Source organism: Furipterus horrens, unplaced genomic scaffold (assembly GCF_987537825.1).
Source record: "Furipterus horrens unplaced genomic scaffold, mFurHor1.1.pri manual_scaffold_3, whole genome shotgun sequence".
In the NCBI taxonomy this organism is placed as follows: domain Eukaryota; kingdom Metazoa; phylum Chordata; class Mammalia; order Chiroptera; family Furipteridae; genus Furipterus; species Furipterus horrens.
The window spans coordinates 160,630,297-160,656,078 of record NW_028327173.1 but is presented as its reverse complement, the minus strand read 5'-3'; the positions used below and the strand labels follow the sequence as shown (position 1 = coordinate 160,656,078).

The 25,782-nt window shown below is 35.9% G+C and overlaps 1 pseudogene; it reads left to right on the top strand.

Annotated features, from left to right (window-relative positions):
* The window catches only part of LOC150016544 (phosphatidylinositol N-acetylglucosaminyltransferase subunit C-like), a 93,895-nt pseudogene that overhangs the window by 211 nt on the left and 67,902 nt on the right, over positions 1–25,782 (top strand).

Below are 25,782 nucleotides of genomic sequence, written 5' to 3'. Positions count from 1 at the left end.
ATTTGATTTTCAGCCTATAATCTGGTCACATCAATTAAATTTGATACACATGTGTTGAAACTAACTGTAGGTGCTGAGTTCTGCATTGGGTGCTGTGTGGTCTTCACATGGGTTATACCCTAGTAAAGCCTCACTAATGCCTGCGTTCTCAGACTTTCTCCCATGCCTGTGCCAGTCCCCATCCCTAAGTCTTGGTCATTTTCATTCTCTATTTCTGCTCAAAGGCCACAGAGCATTGCTAGGTACAAGTACAGAATGGTGCTGTGGGTTGGGGTTTTCCACTTGCACCTAAGCTGTCATTTGGGGTTCTGACTTACCTGGGTGGAAGGGATCAGGCAAAGCCCCAGAAGCCTATTTACTGGAGTAACTGACAAGTTTTCTCAGACAGAACATGTCCATGATGAAGGAACCAAATACACGTGCTTGAGCCAGGAACAAAGGCTAAATCTCAAGAAGGGAGAGGTCCTTTTGTGTTCGGTATCGTGTCTTTTGGCCCTGAGTCCAGTAAGAGTGGGGAAGGGGGAAAAATATAGAAGAGGAGGCTATGGGTGAAAGCTGAACTATGTTTCAGTTTTCAAATCCTACATTTCACATTCATAACACATGTTCTCACCTTTACTAGAAAAGATCAAGCTATCAACAAAAGGGCAAGCAACAGAAAGCCTGACTAGAAGTGGCTTTTGAAAAATAAGAAGTTTATTATCTCAGAAAATAAGGAGTTTGAAAGGAAGTGGTTCCTGTATTACTTAATTGAATAACTCAAGGATGCCATCGAGGACTCAAGTGGGTTTCTTCTTTCTGCTCTGCCATCTTCAGGTAATGGTAATCTCTTCTGCTATCTCCCTTCAAGGCTGCACCATAACTTCTGTGTTTCTTGGTGTCAAATGCAGTCAGGTGCATCCAGCAAAGAAGAGGGAAGTTGTCTATCTCCTCTTTCTGCTTCTGTCTCTCTCACAACAAAGGAAGGGTAATCTTTTCTAGAGGCCTCTAGCAGAACTGAGTCTGACTGGGAAGAATTGTGTCACACACACATCCAAAACTAATACTTGTAAAAAGAATGATGGCAAACATAGCCTATCCCTTGTGCTGGGCATGCTAGAGGGTATAATTCAAATAAGATCAAATTTTGCCAGAAAAAAAAAATAGGGAAAAGTCACTGTGGTTTAGGCTTCAAAGGGTTCCTTCTTTTCTTTCCTCTACTTAAAAATGTTTCTATCTGCTCTCCTTCATCACTACTAAAATTTTCTGTCTTCCTCCATGTTCTCTCAATGGAGAGATAATCTAGCTCTATTTCAAAACCTAGCCCTTCATCTGTCTACCTACCCAAGATCTTACTTTTGTCCTAGTCCCTCACAGTGGCCCCTAAACCACAAGTCACCAGCAAACTGTTCCACCTAGCACTCTGTTCGTGAGAATCAGAGGAGATCTAAAGCCCCTTTTGTTGTCTCAGCAAAATCCAGATTGAAAGTCACAAGAACTTGTCCAGATCCTATCCAGTGGGGCTGGGGTAGGAGCAGGAATGGGAGGTGAGGACCAAGGGCAAGCTTTATCCTTTCCTAACACAGTTCTATACCTAGGGCTTCTCTGCTTCAGAAATGTGGGAGTGCATGTGGTATCCTCAGCTACTTTAGCTTCAGACTGCTTCCACTTTGCCCTCTCCTTCCCTACCAGTACTGATCTGGACACTGGGTCCCACTCTATTTTTCTGAATTACAATGTGGAGGAACTCTGATAGGGGCTTAGCTTGAGCCTGAAACTTGGTCCATTTCTTTCCTATGCTTATATGCATTTCTTTTTCTATTTAACAGATATTAAATGTTAACTCTTCCAAATACTTTTCTATGTGCTAGGAGACATTGGTAAATAAGAGTTCTCTGCCTCCAATGAATTTAATTCACACTTCGGTGGGGGATTTTGGCATGAAATTCCAGACTATGGTACAGCGACCAGAATGGAAATAAAACTTAAAAGCAAGGCCTAGTCATTAGCTCTATGCAGCATAACGCATGTTTTAATCCTTTACAAAAAGTACCATTATTAGTCTAAATTATTTTGATTATTACACAGCTCATAACATTATCACATCTTTTCACAGAGGCCATTGTTTCAGACAATTACAGTTTCCAACAACATAAACACCATGTAGGGCAATGAAGTTGTGGTACAGTACATTTTATTAATAACATGCCTTGTCAGCTGAACAGGCTAGGCTATGGATGGATGAATACAGCAAAAATGAGCCTGTATCTGATGCAAGTTTATGTATCATCAGAGTTGTTAGCATATCTCTGCTCACAGTCAGGAGGCTGCCAAATCATATTCAGCAGAATGGTATATAGATACATTGTCAGGAGATAAAAATATTTACTGTAACATACCTTTTCTTTGGCTATACTTGCCTGAGGATGTATAGTAAAATCAAATTTTAAAATTCACCCAGGTTTATTATTCCCATTTCATTTTTAGTAGAAACTAGGTTCTCCCAAATGTGCTACACTGTATTGAAATATAAAACTACTCATATATTTTCTCCTTCTGCTTCAAATGGTGTCATGGACCCTCAGTGTCTAATTTATCTTGACAGTGTCTGAAGTGGAAGTAAACTACTTTAGACTGCAGGTCCTGAAACATGAGTCAGAGAAGGTGGTTGTAGCCGAAGTGAAATGAGGGCATTTAAATGAAATGTGAACTCCAGTCAATCTGAATGAATTCCCTTAGCACCTCAGTCCAGGAAAGAACCTGTATGGTTTTTAATCCTTGCTTGACTCATGACAAAGTGCATGACCCTGTGTCTTGGTGTCACCATTTTTACAATAGTGTTAATAAGACCTGTAGTGCACCTACACTTGGAGTTCAGAAGAAAAGAGAATTACGCTCTTTTTGAAATGTAGCTGATAATTATCAACAGGAATTTATTGAACCTTGCACCCACCCATCATTTGATGGTAAAGAAATCACTAAATGATAAAGAAATCTTCATTACATGACTGAAGGAGAAGGTCAATCAATGAGCCAACAACTGCATGCCAGGTTCTGTGCTATGGAAGACCCAAGATGCATCTCTGACTTTAAAGAACAAACTTTCTAGTGAGATAAGACATGCATAGATTAAAATGTACTTAACAATTAAGGTGTGAAATGCCAAATGAATGTTAGGGTTCATTATCTTCAAACTAGAATTTCCAGAATTCATCATGAATTCTTCCCTAAAATTGACCTTATTGAGAATATGCCTATAGTTTTGTTGCATAGAAATATTAGACATGTTTAATCAAAGACTTTAAAACAGAAATACATTTCATTAGAGTAATATTCTGTAAGGAAGTGCAATTGAAGTGTATGTTCAGAGGGAAGGAGAAAGATATAAAACTGCTATATGTACTGCTTCTTTTTCTGTTTTTATTGAGGTATAATAGCCATACAGTAATGTGCACAAACAACCACCTAAATCAAGATATAGGTGATACATCTCCCAGCTGTGACCTTTCAAAGTTAATTTTCCTTTCCCCACCCCAGACAACCATTATTCTGACTTCTTAGGCTTATAGTACCATAAAATACTATAGAGTTATATAAATGGAATTATATTCTTTATGTCAGGCTTCTTTTTTTGTTCAACATTATGTCTGCATGATGCATCCATTGTTGCATACACCAGAATTCATTCTTTTGAATTGTTGCGAAACAGCTATTTTTCAAGTGGTTTTTCTTGAGTTTTTGGTTATTGTGGATAAAGTTGCTATGAATATTTCTGTACATGTCTTGTGGAGGACCAGTACACTACTTTCTCTCCAATATCTGAGAGGTATGGCTGGATTTTTGTGCCTTTTAAAAATGACAGTGGACATCAAATCTCTATTGTATTTAGGTTCCATTGGATATATTTTAAAGAACATTGTGTAGCCCTGACAGGTGTGGCCCATTTGGATGGAGCATTATCCTCTAAACCAAAAGGGCTGCAGATTCAATTTCTGGTCAGGGCACATACCTAAGTTGCTGGTTCCATCCCTGGTTAGTCATGGCATACATGAGAGGTCCTGGGTCAGGACACATAGGAGAGTCAACAGTTGGATGGTTCTCTCCCTCTCTCTCTCACTCCATTTCCCTCTCTCTGAAATCAATAGGCATGTCTTCAGGTGAAGATTAAAAAAACACCATTGTGTAATAGACATATTTAGAATGCTAATATTTACAATATACAGAACATTTATTCTTTGCATTTATTTAAACTTATGGTGAAAATTTTTAGATATCAATTTAAGCATGTGCGTGTATGGGGGGTGCATGTCACATTTAAATACATTATATCGGGAACTACCTGAGGAAAGTGTTTTTGAAGACTACTAGACAGTAGACCCTTTTGGAGTTCAAAAGAGCAAGATGATTGAGGAAAGGGGAGGTCTCTTTCTCTCTTCCTCCTCTCCTCCTGTTTTTTGCTCTCATCTTCATAACTTATCCTGTCATTCAACAAACATTTACTCAGCAACTATTATATGTCAAGCACTCTGCTAGGCATGGGGGATATAGCATTCCAGGCAGAGAGTCTCGTGCTGAGAACATTAATGGGACTCTGAAGAAGGAAGAGCATGGAATGTTCTACAAACTGAAAGCAGGACACTGTGATGGGATTACAATCTGACTTAAGTCTTTTAAAGAATTTATTACATAGTCAACTCTTGAAAATGTCTATACATAAATATATAGTCAATATAAACTACATAATAAGGTAATAAAATTTAGAACATACTGACATCCATCTTTGAGAAACGATAAAAGCAAGTAAGTCTCTACTTTCCCATGAGAACAGGAGACAGCGAAGGAAGGTTTGGGAAAATAAAACAAGGTAAATTCATCTGCATCAGCTCTAGCAGCACTGCTATCATCCTGGCAGGACAGTTAGCCTTTTGAGGGAGAGTGTGTCTTGTTAATTTTTGTATCTCCAGTGCCTAGTGTTGTGCTTGGTAAAGAAGATGTTTAATCTATGTGTACTGTAAGGGATAGAAAAACGGAATTAACATTTATTTAGTGCCAATCTCTGTGCTGGAGCCAATTAAGCAAAATTAAAGACAAAATACAGGAAAACTTGCAACATGCACAACAGTCAATAGGTTGATGTACTTATTAGACTTGAAAAACTAACATATTGGTTAAGAGCATATTTTATGGAGTGAAAAAGATATACTGCTTTGAAGGCAAATTAGGGATTGAGTGGGTGTTTTAGTTGACCAAAGGGGAGTTAGAACGTGAGGGAGGTGGGAAGAGAGAGAGAGAATATCGTGGATCTGTGATGTCTGTGAAACTTGTTCCTAAATCTGGTGCCCCTAAAGCTGACCTTCAGATGTTCCCTCATGATGTTTGTTCTCTTTTTCTGGTCTCATACTGAGAGTGTATATAAAAATAGAAGAGACACATCCCTCCCCAACTGTCCAGCTTCAGAGAGAATGACAAAGGCCTGAGAAACCTGTTAATTGCCTTACTACCTTTTAAAAAACTTTGTCAGAACTTGTGTTGACACACAAGTACATTGTGTATATTTATTACCAGCATTTTATTAATTACATAATATATTCCTCTTAGGAGGGAATGAGCTATTTTTTTTCAAATATATTTTGTTAATTATGCTGTTACAGTTGTCCCAATTTCTTTTCTTTTTGGTCCCCTCCACCCAGTACCTCCTTCCCCTGCAGTAATCCCACCCCCCTTAGTTCATGTTCCTGGGTCGTACATATAAGTTCTTTGGTTTCACCCTTTCCTAACTTACCCCTGTCTATTTTGTACCTATCAATTATGCTTCTTAATCCCTGCATCATTTCCCCACTTCTTCCCCTTCCCCCTCCCAGCTGATAACCCTCCAAAAGATCCCCATACCTATGATTCTGTTCCTATTCTGGTTGTTGGCTTAGTTTGTTTTTATTTTTTTAGGTTCTGTTGTTGGTAATTGTGAGCTTCTTATCATTTTAATGTTCATAGTTTTGATCCTCTTTTTCTTGAATAAGTCCCTTTCACATTTCATATAATAAGGGCTTGGTGATGATGAACTCCTTTAGCTTTATCTTGTTTGGGAAGCACTTTATCTGCCCTTTCATTCTAACTGATAGCTTTGCTGGATAGAGTAATCTTGGTTTTAAGTTCTTGCTTTTCATCACTTTGAATACTTCTTGCCAGTCCCTTCTTGCTTGCAAAGTTTCTTTTGAGAAATCAGCTGACAGTCTTATAGGCACCCCTTTGAAGGTAACTCTCTGCTTTTCTCTTGCTGCTTTTAAGATTCTCTCTTTATCTTTAACCATTGGCATTTTAATTATGATGTTTCTTGGTGTGGGCCTTTTGGGGTGCAGCTTGTTTGGGACTCTTTGTGCTTCCTGGACTTGTGTGTCTATTTCCTTTGCCAAATTTGGGAAGTTTTCCTTCATTATTTTTTCACATAAGTTTTCAATTTCTTGCTCTTCCTTTTCTCCTTCTGGCACCCCTATGATTCAGATGTTGGCACGTTTAAAGTTGTCCTAGAGGTTCCTAAGCCTCTCCTCATTTTTTTCAATTTTTGTTTCCTCATTCTGTACTGGTTGACTGTTTATTTCTTCTTTATGTTCCAAATCATTGACTTGAACCCTGGTTTCCTTCCCTTCACACTGGTTTTATGTGGATTTTCCTTCGTTTCACTTAGCATAGCCTTCACTTCTTCCTTTATGCATTTGCCATACTCTAGCATATCTGTCAAGTCTGTGAACATCTTTATCACCAGTGTTTTGAACTCTGCATCTGTTAGGTTAGCTATCTCCTCATTGCTTACTTCTCCCACTGGAACCTTGGCCCATTCCCTCTTTTGGTCCAAACTTCTCTCTCTCCTCATCTTGACAGCCTCTTGTGTTTGTTTGCCTTTGTGTCTTAGGTAGAGCTGTTGCTCCTGTTATGTTGTGAGGGGTGGAGCCTTAGGTCTTCATCAGTGCTGGGTGACCTGTTTCACCATGTTGTGGTGCTGTATGTGGAGGAGGGGTCAGAGAGGGAACAATGCCACTTGCTCAGCGCTCAATCCTTTTCATGGCACTTCTCCCACTTCCCATATGGGACTGGCACCTCTCTAGCTGTTGCCTTGGCCATGGTTCCCAGAGTGGGTGGGTCTGCAGATGTTCCAGGACTGTAGGGACCCTCTAAATAAATGGACTATGCTGAGAGACTGGCAGTTTCTTCCTCTGCCCCAACCCCTACTGGTTTGCACAGTCAGAAGCAATGAGGCTTGATTTTCTTTGCCCCTGGAACCTTGAGCTGCATGGTCTGGTCTGGTGCTGGGAGCACTCCCCAGGTGTCCCTACTTTTAAAAATGTGTGACTGCACTTTCTGCTTGCTGGACACAGCCATGGTCACCACCACCACAGAGTACATACTCTCCACCCCAGCTCTGTCCCTCCTACCTGCCTGGATGAGTATTTCTTCTTTATATCTTTGTTTGTGGGACTTCCATGCAGTTTGATTTTCTGGTATTTCTGGTTGTCTCCAGTTCTGAGGTAGTTGTATTCCTTTTAAGTTGTGGAGGGAGACGCAGCATGTCTACCTAGGCCTCCATCTTGGCCAGAAGTTTGAGCTAATTTTTGTATTACATGAGATTTTCTTCTTTAACCAAGCTAATTTTTGATAAGTTCATCTATTTAACATAACTGGTTACCTACTATATGCCTCTGGCTCTGAGACAGTAGATACAGCAGGGGTGAATAGAACAGGCCAAGTCTGTGACTTGATAAGCTTTTATACTACATGGGAGTATGGCAGGACAAACAAACATGTAAAGAAATAAATTACATAACATAATATCAGGTAGGGATAAATATTATGAAGAAAAATAGAGCAAGGAAAGGAGCTCAATTAATGTGTGCTCAATGTAGGGAGAGACAAAGTGGAACAAAGGATGATGGGTAGAGCTCATCTCCAGTCAACAACATTACTGCTAAGAGGACTCTGACCCTACCCATCTTCACAGTTCCCAGGTTGATTTTCATTTAATCAGCACTCAGGCAAAAATCAAGTGTGTCAGGGAAAGACCTAGAAATCAAATGATAATATAAATGGTAATAAATGCGTGGAAATAAAAATGTTTCAAATGTCATCAATTCCCACCTGTGCTTTCCAATTTGCTCACAAACTAACAGCTGAAGTAAAAAGTAAAGAAGTCAATAAGATGGTTTGTTTGAAGAATAGAAGATATTTGTCTAATCAATAAGATTTGAACAAAATCAGCCCTCAGAGGACCTGGGCTAGAACCAATGTTAAACTGGTTTTGTTTATGCAGGTGTCCTTGAAAAGTTTCTTACCAACATTACCAGTGACAAACTAATACCAAAACCAACAGTTAATTTTCTCTCCTAACATTACTCTGCACTTATTCCAAAGTGTTTTCTTCTCCCCTCCTTCCTTCTTCTTCTCTCTATTCTCTATCTAGATTTTATGGAATCTCATTGAGACCTATGGCTTAACAAACCATCTATATGCTGAAGACCCTAATTTATATATTCAACTTTGATTTCTCCCTTGAGCTCTGGGTTAGTATATCTAACTGCATACTTGATATCTTCACTTCTATTTCAAATTAAACATGGTGAAAATAGAAAATTTGATTTCCATCTGTGTTCTCCAATACTCAGATATGGACTTCCCTAAATCTTTTCCATTATACCTCTATTGTTTATCCTATTGCTTGGTACAAACGTCTTCATTTTTCACTTTAACTTGTACCCTACATCCAATACATCAGTAAATGTTATTGGGTCTAACTCCAGATTATATCTGGACCACCCATTTCTCATCATCTTCACTTCAGTGGTCTTACTTAAAAAGAAGTCATTATATCTGGCCTAGTCATTGCCAGAATGTCCTAACTAGTCTCCTTCCCCAGTGCAAGTGAGCCAAGGCTGCTGGACTGAGGAAGTTGAGTTCCTGTTGTAAGCATGAAACTTAGAGTAATGGTGTCTGCATTGGAAGGATGATGGTGGGTGGTCACTGGGCCTGGGCTGGGGTCTGAGTGGTCACTGAGGGACTGTGAAGTTCCTCCTCACACACTTGCACTGCCAATAGGTGATGCAGCGGGAACTAGAAAAAGCAAAATGCAACAATCAGTAACCAGGAAGAAAAACACCCTTCCTCCTCCTTCCTCTTGCAGCGTGCCTCCCATACTCTCTACTGATAAGTTTAACCTGTGCTCACTGTAAGGAGAAATGTTGCAGAGCAGGTCCTGTAGGGTCAATATAGAGCTTAGAGGCAATAAATTGATAAGTGGACAATCTCTTTCATAATTTAAATCTTAACTACCTTCACAAATTGCCATAGTGTAAGGCTTATTAACTTCATTTCTAGAATTACTCATAAATTATTTGTGGAACTGGATTTTAAATTTAGAATGTACAATTTTCATGTCTTTGTTTCCATTCTATGTCAAGTTTCTTCTATGAACGTCATTGATATAATTAATAATAACAACAACAAGAAAATCCACAGTAGTATATGTCAGAAGTGGAAAAAAGATGCCTAGGCACCAAATACCTTTGTCCCTAAGGCCACATCTAGCAAATGATTGGACAGAGGACTGAGCATGGGCATTGATGCTTCATGGTTAGATGAATTAATAAAACGCTTCTTTCAAATTAACATTCTCCAAGGGATGAGTGTTTATATACTTTACTGTGTGAATTGCTCTTTAAGAGCAGAACTGGTCTTTTAGTCCAGATTAGTTCATCACGATAACCCCTTAGCAAAACAAAACAAACAAACAAAAAAGGCTCTAAAAAAAAAAATAAGGCTTGAAGGAAGATTTAGGACAGGAGATGTTATGGACTACTCCCAAAGTCACATGCTGAAGTCCTAACTCCCAGTCTGTAAATAGAGATGGGCCTCTAAGAAAGTGATTAAGATTAATTAGGTCATAAGGGTGGAGCTCTGATCTGATGAGATTAGTGTCCATATATGAAGAAATACCAGGAACTTTTGTTCCACCCACCCCCATCCCATGCACTCACTGAGAAAAGGCCAAGGGAGCACAGTGCAATCCAAGGGGAGAGCTCTCATTAGACACAAACCCTACTGGCACCTTGATCTTGGACTTCCAGTCTCCAGTACTGTGAGAAAATTAATTCCTGTTGTTTACACCACCCAGTCCATGGTGTTTTGTGGTAGCAGCCCCCTCAATAAGAATAAAAGGCACTGTCTGGAAGAGGCAAGCTCAAAGGCGCGCCACAGAGGTTTTTAGGGTACTTGTGCATATTGCAGTGTGGGAAGAGACAAGGAAAAAGAGGAGAGGAGAGGAACAGCAAAAACAATTTTCTTTCACTATGTTACCATTGAGCTTAAAATGGCCCTTTTTAACCAATGGAGGAAAATGGGATCAGGGTATCCTGAAAACATGTTAACACCCTCATATTTTCCTACTTGGCTTTAGAATCAAATTTTTTTTTTTTTTTTACTTTCATCTGAATATAAGTCTGTAGCAGTTTTCAGAGTAAATATGATAAAGGCTTAACTCAGGAGAAGTCAAGAAACTAGTTTTCATTATTTTGTAGAGTACAAGCTATAAGACCTACTCTCAACCATTAAACCTCTTTTATGTACAAATGATACCCCAGCTGCTCATTTGGCTTTTTTCAGTAAAGAAGAAAGTGGAAAATTATTTGAGTTTGAAAGGACTTCTCTACAGAAAACTCAATACAATGTGTAGATATATCTATGTGAATGCACATGAATTAGATGATTTAGGATTAAATTCTCAGGAGTATTCTGATACTGCTAGCAGGTACTCAGTAAGGACAGTGAATGATCGCATGTGGCATAAAGTAAATAAAGCATAAAAATTAAGTTTTGCTCCAACTCTGTTTCCTATGTATGGTTTCCCCTAAGACATCCTCACTGTATCTCTTCATGAAGCTATTGCCAGCTAAATAATGCACCCTTAAATTTATTTCCCCTTTTTTCCTGCCTTATTTGCTTATTTCCTTACTCTAAATGTCCTCAGATTACAAACCTCCCATTAAAGAGCTAGTACTCAAATACGCTTAGGCTCTTTTTTCTACATAATTCAAGCTAAGACAGTGACCAAAAACAGTATAGAAATGAGTGAATAAGAAGATATTTTATAAAAATAAAAGATATATATATTTATAAGTAAATTTAGTCAAAAGTTGCTTCAGATCCAGAAATGTAAATAATTGTCCTTTGGTTAAACTAAGAATTCTTGGCTCTGAAGAACCCTAAAATTCAGGTTTAAAAAAATTATGATGACATTGACATTTTTTAATAATACTTCCTTCTGTATAGAAAGAAGGTTTATGATTTGTGATTTGTATGATGTTTCCTCATGATTAGATTTAAGTTATATGTGTCTGGCCAGAATATTACATAGTGATACTGTATCATTCTTAAGGCATTGTATCTAGAGGTACGTGATGTCCATAATATTATTTTATTAGCGATAATAATTTAGATCATCTAGTCAAGGTTGTTAAAACATTTTTTTACATGTGCACTTAAATATCAGTGTTTTTCCAATTTATAAATTCATCATAGCTAGACAACACTGCAACACTATAGCTTCATTATCATTGCTTTATGCTACAGCCCCTCACAACTACGAACTAAAATGTATTCACCACAGAGGCAAGGATTACTGTTTTATTCACTAGTGCAAAATATTCCAAGCACCTGGTATAGTACCTAGCACATATTTACTGAATGACTGAATGAAAAGATAATTCAGGTTTGTAAAAAGCTCAATAACACAGAATTTATTATAATAAAAGTTATTCATGACAAAACATTGTTTTTTAATTTTATTTTTCAGTTACAGTTTATATTCAATATTATTTTATAGTAATTTCAGGAGTACAGCAGAGTGGTTAGACAATCATATACTTTACAAAGTGCTTCCCCCGATATTTCAAGTACCCATCTGGCACCATGTGTAGTTATTACAATATTATTGACTATATTACCTATGCTGTACTTTACATTCCCCATGGCTATTTTGCAACTACCAATTTGTAGTTATTAATCCCTTTACCTTTTATACCAAGCCCCCAAAGCCCCCTCCCCTCTGGCAACCATCAGTCTGTTCTCTGCATCTGTGAGCCTGTTTCTATTTTGTTATGACAAAGCATTACTAAAGCCATGCTACTTCAGCAGTCTGTGGTTATAGGACACAAGCACAGGACAGAAAATATATGATTAAGCATAATGTTAAACCCTTTCTCCCCCTGCCACACACACACATTTTAGCCAATATGTTTAAGCAAAATTATCAGTTCCAAAACTAACTAATTCAGGATGCATTGCAAACTCCCAGTATCACTCTCTGGAAATAATATTCCTAGAAATGAAACGGCTAAATAATGGGTAAACAGAAGGAGATATGAAAGGGAGAAAATGAATGTTGTGTGGATGCGTCTAAATTATGCTCACCAGCACTGAACTGGATCACATACAACAGGCCTTACTTTGCATGGTTCTGATGTGCACAATTTCCAGTTACCATGGTTTAGTTAAATGACGCAGTGTTCCAGCATCAGAGTTCACATTTCAGTTGCCATGGTTCAGTTCAGCTCAGTAATTGTATAAAGTACAACTTTTATTGCTAGCTCTTCAGTCCACAAATCACACTATGTAAATACCAGATGTATATCATGATCAGTGACCAATCATGTCACTTCTTTCAAAATCCATCAGTGATTGGTCACTCTGCATCTGTTATTCATTTCACAGACCAAGTGTAGCTGTGTTCCCATCTTGTCTCCCAGGGACAAAGATTCATGTGACGTTTTACAAGAATAGATAATCAAAAGAGAGAATTAGCTAACATAGATGAAGGTACAGCAAATAACCCAAAGTGACATTGCTGGAAGTGAAAATTGAATTGAACATACATGGAATTATAGAATAAATAGCTGACAGTGAGGATGTTGACACTGCCCCCATTTGAGAAACTCTAGATATGCAACCAGAGGAACTCAGTGAAGGCAAACTTATCAACATAAAGAAGGAAACTGGTTATGACAAGAAGAAAAAAATGATGTTCCAGAAGTAACACAGGTGAAAAAATCCCACATTAATGAAACTTTTGGAGATATTTTACAACACGAATGTGCAAAGGATAAAATGTTGGAAGCTAATCCAAGTTGAGGAAGGAGAATAACAGTTCACATGGCATACGAAAGATCCTCTCTCCCTGTGTAGTATGTTACACAACAGAAGGACAGCAGTGTTCAAACTACTCTTAATACATTTTTAACAAAGAAATAAAACACTTTGATTCTCAATGTTTCTAATTCCTTAAATTCCCAATATACTAGGTAAGTAATAGCTTTACTGTTTTTTCTTTAAAAACTGACAGTAAGAAAGTTTAAATGTTTTGACAGAAATTTTAAAGGTCACAAAACAACCATAATTTTCCCATTGATTATTAAGATCACTGCATAGTTTCAACTTGCCTACTCATTTTTGTGGTTCTGCACTGCCGTACAAAATACGATTGCCTTTATTTCATTCAAGGTAAAGTGCAAGTTAAATGCTCAGAAATGAAAACTAGAATGTCCTTACCATAGTCATGATCTGAAGAAAATTAAGGACCACTGAATGGAAATGATAAGCTGTAAAACATAAGTTCCCACTTGGATCAGTCCCAACTGTGTATCTCTAGCTTGTGCTTCCAAGTGAATTTTGGGCATTCCACCAGCACCTCACATACAACACATCCAAAGCTGAACTTCTTCCTAACGCTGTCATCTACCAAAAACCTCCACGTGACTTCGTTCTCTATAATGGGGTATCAACTAGCATTAGTTTTAATGGCTATAACAGAGATCTGAAATAATAGTAGCTTAAATAAGATAAAGATTTAGTTTTCTATCAAAATAAAACTCCAGAGTTAGACAACCCAGGGCTAACATGGTGACTCATCAACTTTCATGAATACATCTTCTTGTTCTACAATTCTTAGCACTAAGTGTCTATCTTCAAGTTACTTCATGGTCTCAAACTAGCTGCTTGTGCTCCAACTATCACATTCTAGGAATAAAGAAGGAAGGTAATGAAAAAGTGCTGCTACCCTGTTAAGTCAATATACTTTAGAGAGCTTTCATGGATACCCCACCCAAAGGTGTCTACTTATGTCATTATGTCTTACTGGACATAAACAAGACTGGAAAATATAGTTTTTATATAGTTTTTGCTGGGCACGTTGCCATCCTTGATACTTTATAGGTCAGCTACATAGAAAATGGGTACAGTGGATATTAGGTAAGCAGTTAGTGGTCTTTTTCAGACATTATTAATGATTCTACTATTCACCTAGTCATCAAGTGAGAGACTTAGGGATTATCTGGAACTCTTCTGTCTCCTTCACTGCCTATGTTCAAGATTAGTTTATCATACTTCCTACACTTTTTTTTTTTAAGATTTGAAACTCCACTTTTTTTAAAAGCTCTATTGCATAAAATAGTACATGACAGACACTGCTTATTTTGGTAAATGTTTGTGGAATGCTGATTCAATAGCTGCCTTTTATGCAACTGAGGGAAGTTATCAAATTGGGATTTTCAAATAATATTCAAGGAGTATTCCTATTACATTATAATGTGTAATTCCTGGAATTCTTTAAATCTCAAGGTAATTCCCTATTCTCTAACACTATTGGGATTTGAATTAGTTATTCAACTTCAATAGTAATGACGGGGCACAGGCAGACACCCTCCCTGTTCTAGTATTTAATTTTTCTTAATTGTATAACTTTGTTAGTAGCTATTGTCTCTAGCACTGCCTCCTCTGAGAGACCTCTATGAGACACTCCTCAGCATGACCACAAGCACACATATATATGCACATGTGCTCTCTCTCACACACACACTCCAGTGATGGCCTCAAAAATCTTGTTCTTTAGCACATCAAAATGTCAAACATTTTAATGGCAGGTATGAAAAAGAGTAAGCCTGTCCCTACTGAGCCACCTGCTGAATATTCTATATGCAAGGTGCTAATTTTAGGAGAAAGAAAAGTTTTAAAATATGTTCCCTTCTCACTGCTCCACAAGAGCCTTTTCTGTTCTTTTCTTCTCAAGCAGCTGCAGCAAATGCTTACATGAATGCAAAATGCAAGCAGTACTGGAAACAAGGCACAATTTAAAAGAATTCACTAGATGACTTAAACAAATAAACCTATTGGGTTAAGTTTATTGTTCTGGAGAGAATAAACAGTGTGACTGGCCTTGGATTGATGGAATTCACTGGAATAGAACAAGGCTGACAAATTGGGATAAAATATTTAGCAGTTGTTCTTTATCCTGGGACAAATGACCAACTACTTTAAATTCATTTCCTGCAGCTGGTGAGTGGGTGGCCAGGTCTGCATCCTACCCACTGTAGCCAAGTAACATTTTTTGACTTTGACAGGTTGCGCCAATTAGATTAGATATTGGACAAAACAATGTGCATTGCAGATCATTTTCAAAATATTTCTCCAATTCCTGACATTCTGGTATAAATGAAGACATGCAAGCTCTGAACATGCTCAGAAAATGGGTTGTTTTGACAAGATGGAGAATAGACTGTTTGCAAGCATTCTTTAGGCCAGAGCTGTAATAGTGTTCATATTACAAATGCTATTTCATATTTACATTTTTCTTTGTAGCTCTAAATATTTCAATTGCTCAAATAATTTATTTTAACACAGTAGCATTGGGATAGGGCAGTAGGAGCAAATATACAGAGATAATTGTTGCAATTCCTTATTAAAGTCATAATTTCATTAAGTTGGTATTTCAAATTAAAATGTTGTATGAAGTTGAATTCATTTCTACCTGCATATGATTCTATATAATAAATTGTATGTGCAGAAATTCAAGTATTCAGAAATTATGAAAGCTAGGAATCAGATATACAAAGGCTAATGACTCACTTTAGAAATATTTTAGGCCTTCTGTGCTGTGTTATTTGTAATTTGCCCCCTCACCTCCCATTTCCTTTAGTTGTAAAGACTCTCGTGATTTTTTTTCTCCCTGTGTTTATTTACTGCTCCTTTTTTTTTTCTCTCTCAGTGCCTCTGTGATATTTCCACATCTCCTAACGTTTGTATTTATTCATTCTAAAAGCCAGAAGTTTTCACAAAGTGCCACTAATGAATTAAAAACCATTCCTCCAACACATAAAAATCAAGAACCAGACAGCTTCAGAGACAAATTCAACCAAGCATTTAAACAAGACTTAATACCTATTCTTCTCAAATTCTTCCAAAAAAATTGAGGAGGAGTAAAAGCTTTCAAATTCATTTTATGAGCCCAACAGTCCCCTGATACTGAAACCAGGTAAGGACACCACAAAAAAAGAAAACTACAGACCAATATTCTTAATGAAGATAAGTGTAAAAATCCTCAACAACATATTAGCAAGCCAAATGCAACAATACATTAAAGAGATCATACACCATGATCAACTAGGATTTATCTGGGGATGCATGGATGGTTCAACACTTGCAAATCAATCAACAAGATACTTCACATCAACAAAATAAAAGATAAAAATCATACGATCATCTCAATAGATGCAGAAAAACCATTTGATAAAATTCAACATCTGTTTACGATAAAAGAACTTTCAATAAAGTCAGTATAGAGAGAACATATTTCAACACAAAAATAATGTGACAAACCCACAGTTGATACCACACTCAATGATGAAAAGCTGAAAGCTTTTTTCTTCTAAGATCAGGAACAAGATAAGAAAGACAATTCTTGTCATTTTTATTCAGCATAATATTGGAAACCTAAGCCACAGCAATTAGGCAAGAAAAAGAAATAAAAAGCATACAACTGGGAAAAGCTGTAGTAAAACTGTCACTATTTGCAGATGACATAATTCTATATATAGAAAACCCTAAAGATTCCACCATAAAACTGATAGAACTAATAAATGAATTTAGTAAAGTTGCAGGATACAAAATTACTATACAGAAATCTGTGGTGTTTCCATATACTAATAATGAACTATTAGAAAAAGAAATTAATAAACCATTTATAATTGCATCAAAAAGGATAACATAGTTAGGAATAAATGAAACTGAGCAGGTAAAAGACCTGTGCACTAAAAACTAAAAGACACGGATAAAAGAAATTGAAGATTATATAAATGAATGAAAAAATACTCCATTCTCATGGACTGAAAAGATTAATATTAAAATGTCCATACTGTCAAAGCAATGTACAGATTCAAAGCAATGCCTATCAAAATGCCAATGGCATAATTCACAGAACTAGAACTAAGAATTCTAAAATATATAAGAAACCACAAACATCCCAAAAGCCAAAGCAGTCTTGAAAAAGAAGAGTAAAACTGGAAATATTAGGCTGGTATTGGCACAAAAACTGTCATGCAGATCAATAGAACAGAATTAATAGCCTAGATGTAAACCCACACAGATGTGAAAAATTAATCGACAACAAAGAATCAAAGACCATTCAATAGAGAAAGGACTCTTCATAAATTGTGTTGGGAAAATTGGACAGCCACATGCAAAAGAATGTAATGCCTACCTTATACCATACACAAAAGTTAACTCAAAATGGATTATAGACTTGAATGTAAGACCTGAAACCATAAAATTCCCAGTAATAAAAATAGACAATAAGCTCCTTGACATTAGTCTTAGTGATGTCTTTGTGGATCTGACTCTAAAGGCAAGGGAAACAATAACAAGAACAACAAACAGGACTACACCAAACTAAAAAAGCTTCTGCACAGCAAAGGAAATCAACAGAATGAAAAGGCATCCTACAGAATGGGAGAAGATATTTTCAAACCATGTATCTGATGAGGGTTAATATCCAAAATACATAAAGAACTCACACAAATAAACAACAACAACAAAAGAACAAACAACCTGATTAAAAAATGAGTCAAGAGTCTGAATGAACATTTTTCCAAAGATATACAGATAGCCAACAGGCACATGAAAAGGTGTTCAGCATCCCTAATTATTAGGGAAATGCATAACTTTAGAATAGCTATTATTAAAAGGCCAAGAAATAACAAGTGTTGGGGAGGATGTAGAGAAAGAGAAACCTTATATGCTGTTAATGAAATAGTAAATTGGTGCTGCTACTATAGGAAACAGTAAGGAGATTCCCCCCAAATTAAGACTAGAACTACCATATGACTCAGCTAGGCCACTTCTGGGTATTTATCTGAAGAATACGAAACCACTGATTTGAAAAGATATATGCACCCCTATGTTCGTTGCAGCATTATTCACAGTAGTCAAGACATGGAAACAACCTAAGTGTCCATTGATCGGTGAATACATAAAGAAGATTGGGTATATATGGAATACTACTGAGCCGTAAAGAAAGAATGAAATCTTGCTTTTGCAACAACATGGATGGACTTTGAAGATATTATGCTGAATGAAATAAGTCAGATGCAGAAAGAAAAATGCTATGTGACCTCACTCATATGTAGAATCTAAAAGAAGCAAAACAAACAAAATAAAACCAAAACAAATAAACAAATTTATAGATACAAAGAACAGAGTAGAGGTTACCAGAGAGGAAGGAGGTTGGGAGGTGGGCAAAATTGGTGAAGGGGTGAACTGTATGATCATGGGTTGTACCGAGACTTGTGGTGGCTATCACTTTGTCATATATACATATGTCAAATTATAAAGCTGTGCACTTGAAATTTTACAATAAAAAAATTCTTTTTATCTCTTTAGCATTTGTGCTAACTATAACTGTAACCATAGGCATTTATATCTCAATTTTGGGGCTAATTTTGGAGAATTATTATTTTATCAGAATTATATTTGGAACTTAATTTTTTATTTATTTTTAAATATGATTTTATGATTGAAGACAGAGGGTCTTCTTAAGGGACTGGCTTTCCCTATAAAAATATTTATTTTAAATATTTTATTTATTCATTTTTAGAGAGAGGGGAAAAGAGGGAGAAAGAGAGGAAAAGAAACATCAATCAGTCGCCTCTCATACGCGCCCTGACCTGGAACCAAACCCACAACCCAGGCATATGCCTTGACTGGGAATTAAACCGGCAACCTTTTGCTTTGCCCAACCAACTGAGTCACACCAGTTAGGGATAAAAATATTTATTTGTGCAAGAGCAAATAATGAATTAAATTGGAGAAGAGTCTCCAACTGACCTGCAACTGATAGTTAAAATATTAAAAAGGAGATAGGTCAATCAGCTCTTACTCTCCCACCTCACATCTTTTCCCCTTATAGCTCTGTGGTGTGGGGCTAGTTACTTAACAACACTAGGTTACAATTCCCTTATCCATGAAATAGATAATAGTACCTACGCTACCATGGTTGTGAGGATTAAAAGACTTAATGTGTACACAGTACTATGAACAATACCAGACACGTAGTATATAACCATTGCCCTGACTGGTGTAGCTCAGTGGATTGGGTGTCAACCAGCAAATCAAAAGGTCTCTGGTTCAATTCCCACTCAGGGCACAAGGCTGGTTATAGGCCAGATCCCCAGTTAGGGGCATGTTAGAGGCAACCAATTAATGTTTCTCTCCCTTTTATTTCTCTCTCTAAAAATAAATAAAATCTTTTAAAGAATATATAGTTATTGTTATTTTATCATTGTTACCTCCATGTAAATACTTTTTCCTATCCTTTCTACTTTTCTTTCAACTTCCCCGAGTCCCTTGTGAGGGAACAAGTTACATCAAGCAAGCTAGGAGATCAAGAAGTATGAGCTGAAGCTTTTGTTACAGTTTAGTCCTTTTCATAGGATGTTTAAATCCCATAAGAAAATGTTTATGTTTCAAAGAAAAGAAAGTACACCACAATTGCTATATTGCACAACTCTAGGGGGCGCCATCCACCTTGTAGTCAAAGTTACTGCTATCCCTGAAATTTTGTAGTGAACAATCCGTGTGGCCACACATGGTGTCTCTGAAGCCCACCATTCAATCACTTTTAACTTTTCTATTTTCCTCCTTTCATTACATTATATATGTAAGTATGTATACTCACTAGGTGACATACACACATTAAAGCTTTATACATTGGTTTCCCTATATGTCATTTTTCTTCCTTTCAAAATGTGTTGACATTAAACTGGGAGTGGTGTGTGCTCATGTGCATAGAAGCTTATATTCACGCCTACGTGAAGTATATTAATAGTGATAGAAAATATAAAAGTATAAAGAATAAATTACATTTACTTATTAAAATGCTCATAATATATAAACAGGATTGCTCTTTCTTACATTTATGAAATGATTACAGTTGGATCAAAGCAAAGGATTTAAATAGAAGTAAAACATTAAATTAACTGACCACTAAATGATAGGGACTGATAGTAGATTTCCTGACACTAAATGAAAGGCATAGACAAGCTGGGCTAAGCCTGACTGACCAAACCTTTCAGTGATGTAAACATCCACTTTCTTTTGTATGTGTAAATGCCACCAGTGATTTGGATTTATATAACACTTTTTATTATTGTAAATAAAATACTTCATTTAGTTAGTTTGTTGGTTGTTAGGAGGAAAAATTGTTCTCTGATGAACTACTTTAAGAAATATCCTTTTAATTTTGAATGCTGTGTTTTATTTCAATACAATTTATGACCAGTAATAGAATTACATACAGGTGGTATTGGATTTCTGTGCATTTCTTACCACCATTTAAGCATCCCAGATATTTCCTTTATTCATAATGAGTTAATCTCACTGCATTCATCACTAGGAAAGGAGAAGGTGTGCAAAGGTCTATGTAGTTACAGGGAACAGAAGAAGCAAAAATCCTTGCTAATCTACAAATTTGATAATTCACCCTTAAATAGTTAAAAGTTTGATGTATTTGCGTTAGAAACGTGTGAATCAGGAACACTGAAGTTCAACATATTCTGTGCTAAAACTGAAACAGTTCTCAGATGGCCTGAACCATGTGGTATGATATGCTTTCTTTCAGTCTTCGGTATAGAATTTCCCTACTATGGAGGAGTCACAATTTAAAATAAATTAAAACTGTAACTCTACTTTTTGAGATGAATATTCTGCATACAATGATCTCTTCTTTCTCAAAGTTACCATTCAGTTTGCTTCAACAGTTATCTATTGAGCATTTTACTGTGCTACCTGAGAATTCAAAGATGAATAAAATATTGTCCCTGTTCTTAAGTAGTTTTCTTTCAATTCAAGCATTAGAAGCATGGAGTAGGGTGCCAAAGGGTATGTGTCAGGGAGACATTTGGGTATTATATTTTATAGCACTCCTTTTAATAATCATTGATAAATTGTTCTCTGGATCAGATTGCCTCTCCTCCCCCACCAGTTTTTTTTTTTTTTTTTTGCCAAGTCTTAGTGTTGCTAATCTTTCTTGTTTTGTTTATTATAAGATATTAATCTAATAAGTGTTTGCAGCAAAACTGCTATGTACAAGTAACATTTCGGGTGTTGTCAATGACACAAAGTGATTGCCCTTTAGGAACTCACAATGCGTTGGTTGAGAAGACTGTCACATGAGCAACTAACTCCAAAACAAGTCAAAGGATGGCTAATATAATGATAAAACTATAGATAGCATACAGTGGGAAGTGAAGTAAGGGTTTAGCATAGAAAATCAGGTTCTTGATCAAGATTTTACCACTGGTAAGCCGCAGAACTGGGAGTTGAGATCAGATCTGTCTCCAAAGCCAGCATTCTTTTTTCTTTAAAATTGCAACACAAAATATCATAAATATCAGGCTTTTTCAACAGGAATATGCAATTAAAATTGTTTTCATGTGAAACTCTACTAATTCTGTAATTTCAACCAATTTGGTATCCTTCAGAGCCTTTTTCATACACTGATTTGCAAATTACCAGAGAAGAAAATCATTGTTTCTTTATCATGCAGTGGATAGAACATGAATACTGAAGTATATTTTTACATAGGATCTCTGAGCTTCAGTTCTCTCATTTATAAAAACCTTGCTGTGTTGTGGTAGAGATTAAGTGAAATAGATAATGCAGGGTCCATGGCATAGCATTTGTCACTGGCCGCTCCAGAAAAGTGAATCATCTTCTCTTGAGTTTAAAGAAAATATGCCTTTAAGCTGATCTGAGATTATTAGAGTTAGCAGATTGAGGACATATCTTGTTTATCTCGCTTATCTTGGTTACCATGCTCAGCTTTTTAATTAAATTTATTATTATTTGTTTATTATTTATTTATTTTATTTCCAGCCTTCTTTAGATACAGCAACAGATAACATTGTGATTTTATATATGTACACATGGCAAAACGATTACTATAATAAGGTTGGTTAACATAGCCATCACCTCAGATAGTTATGATTAGTTTTGTGGTGAGAAATTTTAAAATCTACTCTTAGCAACCTCCAAATATACAATATTGCATTTTTAGTTATAGTTCCCATGCTGTACATTATATCTCCAGACTTACTTATTTTGTAATTGGAAGTTTGTACACTTTGACCACTTTTACCCATTTTTCCCTAGCCCCACTGCCCTCAACCCCAGCATTTGGCAACCACTAGTTTATCTTCTGTTTCTGTGAGTTTGCTTTATTTTTTGATTCCACATATAAATGAGATTGTACAGTATTTGTCTTTTCTGTCTGACTTATTTCACTGAGCATAATAGCCTCAAGGTTAATTCATGTTATTGTAAGTAAATAGCAGGATTTCCTTCTTTTTATGGCTGAATATTATTCCAAGAAATTATATGGCACCATAAAAGACCTGGTTTGCCAAAGCAATCCTGATAAAGAAGAACAAAGCTGGAAGCATCAGACTTCTGGACTTCACAAACTTCATTTCAAAGCTGTAGTAAGCAAAGCATTATGGTACTGATAACAAAAACAGACAGGTAGACCAATGGAATAGAATCAAAAGCCCAGAAAGAAACCTATGCATAAATAGTCAACTACTGTTTGATGAAGTAGTTAAGAATACTTCATGGAGAAAAGATAGTCTTTTCAATAAATGGTGCTGGAAAAACTGGATATTCACATGCGAAAGAATGAAACTGGGCCCTTATCTTATATCTTTCACACATAATTAAGCTGAAATGGATTAACATTTAAATGTAAGACCTCAAACTATAACATTCTAGAAGAAAACATGGGAAAAAAAGCTCCCTGACATAGGTCTTGGCAATTCTTTTGTGGATATGGCAACCAAAGCAGAAGCAACAAAAGCAAAAGTAAACAAGTGAATTACATCAAACTTAAAGGCCTCTGTTGAACAACTTATAGGTCTAATGACTATTTTTATTTATTTTCCTGTGAATTGCCTGCTTTTTATCTTTTACTTAATTTGCAGGAATTCTTGATAGATTATGGAATTTAATCCTTTGTTGGTTTTTCTTATATATGTTCTCTTCAAAAGATCTGTTTTTCTTTTATCTTTTGTTCATCTTTAATTTGTTTAAACTATCTTTTGCACACTCAAGTTCTAAATTTTTATGTAACCCAATCTGCCAAACATGGCGTGTCCTGAGAAGCTCTCTCTAATTCAATATGATAATTTTTTCTCCCATGCCATGGCACCATTTGTTGAAAATAGTATTCTTTCTTCACTGAATTGCCTTTGCCCTTTGTAAAAGTCAGTTTTCGATACATATATGTATGGTTCTATTTCTGGACCCTATTATAGTCCAATGATTTCTTTGTCGTATTCACACAAAAACCACACTGTGTTTTATTACTGTAGCTTTAAGTGTTGAAATCAGGTCCCATTAGCTCTCCAAATGTGTTTTTCTTTTCAAAACGGTATTGGCTATTGTAGGTCCTTTGTGTTGGCTTATGAATTTTATAATTAGCCTTTCAAATTCTACAAAAAAAAAAAAAAAAAAAAGCCTGCTGGGATTTCACTGACTCCATATAGCTCAATTGAGGAGAATTGACACCCTTCATAATAATGAGTCTACTGAAGCATGAACAAAGCATAAATATTTATTCATTCAGATATTCTTTAATTAGTCTCAGTAATGTTTTGGAGTTTTCAATATACAGGTCTCTCATTTTTTTTGTCAGATTTGTCCCTCAACATTTCATATCTTTGATGCTATCGTAAATATTGTTTTAATATTTTGATTTCCAATTGATCATTGCTAGTATGTAGAAATACAATCAATTTTTATATATTAATGTTCTCTCCTGCAAGTATTCTAAACTCACAAACTTACTCATTAGTTTTAGTAGCTTTTTTTGGTAGGTCCCTTAGGGTTTTCTACATCAACAATCCTGTCAGAAAATGACGACAGTTTTAATTCTGCCTTTCCAATCTGGATGTCATTACTGTCTTTTCCTTGCATTATTGCTCTGACTAAAACCTCCAGTAAAATGCTTAATAGAGATAGTGAGAGCAGAAATCCTTATCTTTTTTCCAGTATTGGGGGAAAGCATTCTGCTTTTAGCTTTAAGTATCATGCTAGCTGTAGTTTTGTTGTTGTTGTTTGTTGTTGTTGATGCCCTTTACAAGGTAGAGGAAACTTTTATTTCTAGTTTGCTGAGAGTGTTTATCTTAAGTGGATGTCGGATTTTTTTTTTCAAAGACATTACAAGTGTTTATTGGAAAGATCATATGGTTTTCTTTTGATTATGTGTTAATAACATGGATTATATCAGTTGATTTTTATGTGTAAGACAACCTTGTATTTATGGAATAAACCCAGTTTTGTCATGATATTTTATCCTTTTTACATACAGGGTGGGGTAAAAGTTAACAGCTGCAAGGACGTGAAACACAGTGTTTATTCCTGTATTATTATTTGTTAATTATTGTGTTATTTTCTATAGGAACAACTGTAATCCTACTTTTGCCCTATCCTGTGTTGTTGAAGTTGATTTACAAAATTTTGTGTAGAATTTTTCATTTATGTCATGAGGGATATTGGTTTGTACTTTTATTTTTAAACAATATCTTTGTCCAGTGGGACTCTTAGAAATAAGAGTCGAAAAGTTTTCCTCTTCTTCAATGTTTTGGGAAGAGCTTGTATAGAATTAGAATTATTTCTTTCTTAAATGCTTGGTAGAATTCATCAGTATAGCCATCTAGATCTGGAGTTTTCTTGTGGGAAGAATTTAACCCAAAATTCAATTTCTTTAATAGATACAAATATATTTCAGTTATCTACTTCTTGAGTGAGTTTTTGTAGATAGTGTTTTACTTGGATTCGTTTAGTTCATTTAAATTGTTAAATTTATGGGCTTAAAGTTATTGATAATATTCCCTTACCTCTTTAATATCTGTAAAACCTATATGATGGTCACTCTCTTATTCCTGATATTGATCATTTGTGTCCTCTTTCTTTATTTCTGATCAGTTTAGAAATTTATTAACTTTATTAATCTTTTTAAATCACTGGCTTTTAGTTCCATTGATTTTGTCTATGGTTTTTCTGGTTTTCATTTATTTGATTTCTGCTCTGATCTTTATTATTTCCTTTCTTTTGTTTATTTTAGGTTTAATTTGCCCCTCCTCCTTTTTAATTCTGGTCTCTAAAGGTGGGAGCTGATGTAATTGATTGAAGATCTTCCTCTTCTAATATAGGCTTTAGTGCTAGGAATTTCCCCCTAGTGCTGCTTTCGTAAATATCACAAAGTTTTATATCTTTGTTTTCAGTTTCATTCAGTGCAAAATAATTTCTAATTTCTCCTTCAATTACTACTTTAATCCATGTATTACTTACAAGTGGTTTATTTGGGGGTTTCTCCAAGATCTTTATTGATTTCTAATTTAATTTCTCTGTGGTCCAAGAACATAATTTGTATGATTTGAATCTTAT